We start from the raw sequence: 6,112 nt of genomic DNA, 5'->3' as shown, positions 1-6,112 counted from the left end.
TTTTTGCAGGAATCAGAAAACAAAGAAATGAGCACAGAGAAATCAATGACAAGCCCTTTAATTTGAATGGGGAAAATAGAGTTTTCAATGAGAATCACGGAGCTATCAGGTTGACAATAGAGTTTTCACTCGATCCAACGGTTGACAGGTTGAGAGGCGACATGGCTGACCCATGGTTTAGCTCATGATTGGTACTATAGATATTCTGATAAAATAAAGTATGTGTTGCAAATATTGGGGAATCCGATTTCGAAAATGTCCTTCCTCATCTGATCCAAAATACTTCATTCTTTATTTCTGAGTTTATGTTTCTTTAGAAGCCTTCCTACAATGCATAAACCCTGCTTCGGAGTGACTGTGGCAATCCGTTTATTGCTGCATCAATTTCCTACAAAAAGAGGAATCAGATCTCAGGAGATTTAGTTCTATCGAAGTAAGTCCTCATAGAAGAGCAAGAGAATGAAATGGTTTAGAGCCAACGAATGCAAAACAAATATGCCAATTTCCAAGAGGAAATGAAAACATAGAAAGAAAATAGCATATATTTCTTAAACATAAGTACTGATTTTCGAGTAGAAAAGAGGTGTGCATCTTTGTCCCACTGATTAGAACAAAAACTTGGAGGTGACAGAGCATCTTAAATATGAGTGAAATTAGGATAGAACAGACCAATTGAAGTAGCCAAATGGGATTAATAATAAAAAATAAAGCTGGCCATAGCATTTAAATAGATAGAACTGAAACAATGGTTAGATATCAGCCCAGCGCCCAACCTCTGAAGTACAACGTGCAGAAAAATGAATGAGTAGAATAGCCTTGTTTCCAAGCTTCTCAGACTGGCTTGCCAACTGCGTTGCAAAAAACAAACTTCACAGTAAATACTAGTATTAACATATATTTTCGACGTTGAATAAACAAGTTTGGAGTATCTCAAATAATAGCATAATAAAATAATACCTCAGATAAGTATCTCAAGAAGGGATCGAGTTCGGAACGATGATATACGTGAGAGATTAGGGGTAGCGCCAATTGAAGAAAAGCTTGTCCAACACCGGTTGAGATGGTTTGGACATGTGCAACGGAGACCTCCAGATGCACCGGTGCGTAGTGGAATCCTAAGTCAGGATAGTAACGTGAAGAGAGGCAGAGGAAGACCGAAGTTGACTTGGGTAGAGGCAATAAAAGGAGACTTGAAATGATGGAATATACCCAAAGACTTAGCCTTAGATAGGAGTGCTTGGAAGACAGCTATTCACGTGCCTGAACCTTGATTGCTTCTGTTGGGTTTCAACTCTAGCCTACCCCAACTTGTTTGGGACTTAAAGGCTTTGTTGTTGTTGTTGTTGTAAGTGTGTGTGGCCATATTCTCTTGCATGCTCAACCGAAAAGGAGTCATCTAGAAAAGTAGTCTGAAATTCATAGAGCACATTTCACTATAAATATCATAAAGGAGAACGACTATAGAAAATAAAACATTCAGCAGTGGAAATGTAACATGTTTCTAAGGGCATATGTATCGTTAGGTTATTTGCTTTAATTGGCACACTGGAATATTGTGAACTGTATACGTACTATAGGCTTTATGTTAAACAAGCCACAAAACATCATCTAAAGATCAGATCAAATTCATGCTTGATCCCCATGATTTATAAATCGATGCATGAATAATTAAATAGCATACAGACAACCTAATAGATAGACCAGTGTACGGCAGTACAAGATGTTTGTTTTACTGTCGACAATATGGTATGTGTTAGAGTTTCTACTTGCTGTTAATGCCATCATAATATAATTGGTCACATGTTGCAATGCAAACTTAGAAATTAGATGCAGAGTGACAAGTGATAACAAATTACTACTGAATACCTCCGCAACAAGAATTTTTGCCGCCAAAACGTCTGAATTATGCGGATCGAGAATGAAATCAGATGTTGTATCACCTGTGAAAGCAATCTCAGGGGTGGAAACCGTATTCGTGACCTGCAAATTAATTTACAAATTGGTATACTACAGACTGTGGTATAATTTCAATTATACAACCACGAAGAAAAGACATAGACAGACCTCCACACCTGGTAACCTTAACCGCTTGATCTCGGATCCCGGTAGACCAATGAACTCCTGTTTGAGCTTCTGCTTCATGGTGTATATGACATACCCCTGCATTACATATAGAACATCTTTAGATGATTTATGTCCTCATTAATTCCATCAACACATTACAACCCTAATCCCAATGAAAAAATAAAATTCAGCTCGATCGATCACCTGGCTGGGTATGAGTGTATGACATGGTATGTCTTGAAAGCCCTGACCTTGAGGTCCCTCCTGAACTGGTACTCCTCGCCGATCTCGAGGGGGGCCAGATTAAGCTTGAGGTCTGTCCTGCTCATGCTGTGGTACACCTCGAACAGCCGCTCGACCACACAACTGGAACGAGGTTCTTTGCCGAGGGCCGGATACGCTCGGCAAAGAAGGCTTTGCCGAGAGTTGCTCTCGGCAAAGGCCGGTCGGCACAGTACCTCACGGCAAAGGCTACTTTGCCAAGAGCCGCATCTCGGGCTCTCGGCAAAGGATTTGCCGAGGGTTAGCCGGCCATCGGCAAAAAATTTCGCCGTGATGGCGAGAGGTCACGGTAAAGTTGATCTTTGCCGAGAGCCTTAGCAAGCTCTCGGCAAAGAATTTTTGAATTTTTTTTTCAAAAAACTTTGCCGAGCGTCTGTCAGAAGAGCTCTCGGGAAAGAATATTGACAATTTTTTTAGACATTTTTTTGCTGAGAGCTATGGCTCAGCTCTCGGCAAAGGCTTCCTCTTTGCCGAGCGCTATGGTCATGCGCTCGACAAAGCTGGGATTCTGTGTGTTCCAGAATTCCCAGCTTTGCCGAGGGCATGCACTACAAACATTTTTCAGATTTTTACCACCGCATATGCATGTGATATCACAACATCTCGCCAAGTTTCATGATTTTCGGGATTCTTTTGAATTTTATAGAATTAAATAACCACTCGCACGCAAGTTCGCGACGTTGCCCCGTGAGCACGTTGATCGAAATTTGGAGACAGTTCCTAGATTTAGCATAAAGTGACACTAACAAACAAGAATAACATTTTTGGAATGGATCAAAACTATTATTTGATGCACCTGCAGTTCAAACCTACATTTTCCGGAAAATTGCAAGAAAACGAAATAAAGTGAAGAAAAATAGCAAACAACAATGAAATTGTGCCAAATTTGAACATGTTGTTCATGGTACAAATACAAATCTAAAAAAAAGTTGGTGGCAAAAAACAAAAAAAAAATTATTTTGCCGAGTGCCAAGGTTTGGCACTCGGCAAAGTGAATATTTTGCCGAGTGCTAGCCCTAGGCACTCGGCAAAGCCAGGACAGGATTTTTTTTTAATTTTTTATTTCGCCGAGTGCCAGATCAGGGGCACTCGGCAAAATACTTTCTTTGTCGAGTGCCCCGGATCTGGCACTCGGCAAAGAGGTTTGAAATATAAAAAAGCGGACACACGCACACACACCACGCACACACCACACACGCACACACACGCGCGCTGTAGCCGCCCCACCGCCGCGCCGTAGCCGCCGGAGCCGCCGCGCCGCCGCCACCGGCTCCCCGCGTGCTCGCCCCGCCGGCTCCCCGGCCCGCGCGCCCGCATTAGGAAGGAGGAGGAGGTAGGAGGAAGAGGAGGAAGGAAAGGAGGAAGGAGAAGAAGGGGAGGAGGAAGAAGAAGACAGAGAAGGGAGGAGAGAAGGAGAAGGGGAGAAGAGGAGAAGAGGAGAAGAGAGGAGAAGAAAGGTGCCGCCTCGGTTTGTCGACCCTCACGCCGTAGCGGTCGTCCCCGTTGTCGTCGTCGGCCCTCGGTCTTTGCATTCTCGCTGGCAAGGTATGCCCTAATGTTAGTATTAGTTAGTAAGTAGTAGTGTTAGTAGTAGTAGTTAATTAGTAGTGTTAGTATTAGTTAGTAAGTCGTAGTGACAGTAGTAGTTGTAGTTGTTGTTCATAGTTTTAGTGTTAGTAGTAGTTATTGTTGTATGTATGTGGTTGATGGCCTTCGTGCCTATGTTTGGTATACATGTGGTTGTTGGCCTTCGTGCCAATGTTTTCTGCAGGTTTTGGGAACCTCTCCGTGCAGGGGAGGTGCTGCCGAAATTTTCAATGGAGTCTAACCATTTGCCTTTTCTTTGCAGGACGAGGACCGTTGGGAGGCACTCGGCGACCCTGATCATCTTCGTCGGTGTTGCGGTTCTGCCTGCACCGCGTCGCCTCGCCACTGCAGCGACTCGCCACCGCCCCACTAGCCTGACCTCACCGACACCCTAGGTATAACCCATCTTCCATACTTGTATCTCGTGTAACCCCAGTTAGGCGTCTCCCGTCCAAAAGAGATACGGTCGTTGGTATGCAGATCTTTGCATACCAAATTCCATACCTGTTTTGGATTGTCCACGTTTTTTGGACAGCCCACGGATGCGTAGATGGGTTGGTTTCCGTGGCCCGCTCCTGTCCGAGACAAAGTTTCGGCACCACCTCCTTGTTGTTCTCCTGATACACAATCTCCCTGCCAGGACATGTATCAGGAGAACAGCAGGGAGGTGCTGCCAAAATTCTGTCTTGGATAGGAGCGGACCATGGAAGCCAACCTCATCTACGCATCCTCGGGTGGGATTAGGACCTATCCTTCACCTATTAGATGTATAGTAGGAATGTCTTGTGGATTTACCTGTAGTTTTTATTACTCGCTTACATATGCATGTGCCAGAGGATAGATAACATATGTAGCGTTGGCAACAGATGGGTTCAACCCGTATGGATTGTCCGTGGCCCCATACACTTGTTGGCCCGTGTTCGTGATACCCCTGAATCTCCCCCCCCCCCCCCCCGGTGTCATCTTTCAATCCGAGAACGTATTTTTGTCCCTGATAATTCCTAGACATCCAGAGAACAATATGGGTGTGTTCATGGAGCCTGTGTTCGATGATTTGATCGATGCTTGGGAAAAGGGGGTACTGACATACGACCGAGCTACAAAGAGAAACTTCACAATGCATGTGTGGTACCACTACTCCCTGCATGACTTCCTGGCGTATGGCCTATTCTGCGGGTGGTGTGTTCACAGGAAGTTCCCATGCCCAATATGCAAGGCAGGTGTGAGGTTCACTTGGCTGAAGAGTGGTGGCAAGTTTTCTTTGTTCGACCAACATCGTCAGTTCCTCCCCCTTGACCATCCATTCAGACGAGACATCAAGAACTTCACGAAAGGTGTTGAAGTCACCGATCCTGCACCTCAGATGATGACCGCTGCCGAGATCCGTGCTGAGATAGAGGCTCTCAAAGTTGATAAAGAGAAAGGTCGTTTTGATGGATATGGTCAGTACCACATGTGGACTCATAAATCGGGCTTGACTAGGCTTCCCTATTTCAATTGTCTTCTTCTTCCACACAACATTGATTTAATGCACATAGAGAAGAATATCGCCGAGGTGCTTTGGGGAACACTCATGGACGCAGAAAAGTCAAAGGACAATGTTAAGGCAAGAGTGGACCTGGCAGCACTGTGCGATAGACCAAAGCAAGTGATGAAGACTCCCGCACCTGGCAAGAAATGGAAAAGGACTTCGGTCGATTTTGTTTTGAAGAAGGACCAAAGGAGGGAAGTATGTAAGTGGGTTCAGTCGTTAAAGTTCCCTGATGGGTATGCGGCGAATCTAAGGAGGGGAGTGAACGTGTCCACTTGCCGAGTGTTAGGGATGAAGAGTCATGACTTCCACATATGGATTGAGCGGCACCTTCCAGCGATGACCAGAGGTTTTGTCCCCGAGCATGTGTGGCGTGTCCTGGCAGAGTTGAGCTATTTCTTCCGCCAGCTTTGTGCCAAGGAGCTATCTCGGGCCGTGATTGATGACTTAGAGAAAGTGGCACCTATGTTGCTCTGTAAGATGGAGAAGATCTTCCCACCCAGCTTCTTTCTCTCAATGCAGCATCTGATTTTGCACCTGCCTCATGAGGCACGAATGGGGGGGGCCGTGCAAGCCCGTTAGTGCTATCCAATCAAGAGATGTCTAAAGGTTCTTCGGAAAAAGTGTAGAAATAAAGCCAGAATTGAG

General features: G+C 45.0%; 1 pseudogene; it reads right to left on the bottom strand.

Moving 5' to 3' along the window:
- Positions 1-313: 313 nt before the first annotated feature.
- On the bottom strand, positions 314-3,663 carry LOC136547941 (tRNase Z TRZ1-like; annotated as a pseudogene).
- Positions 3,664-6,112: the final 2,449 nt, after the last annotated feature.

This window comes from Miscanthus floridulus, chromosome 4 (genome assembly GCF_019320115.1).
Source record: "Miscanthus floridulus cultivar M001 chromosome 4, ASM1932011v1, whole genome shotgun sequence".
NCBI classification, from domain to species: Eukaryota; Viridiplantae; Streptophyta; class Magnoliopsida; order Poales; family Poaceae; genus Miscanthus; species Miscanthus floridulus.
This window is presented reverse-complemented; position numbering and strand designations above follow the sequence as displayed.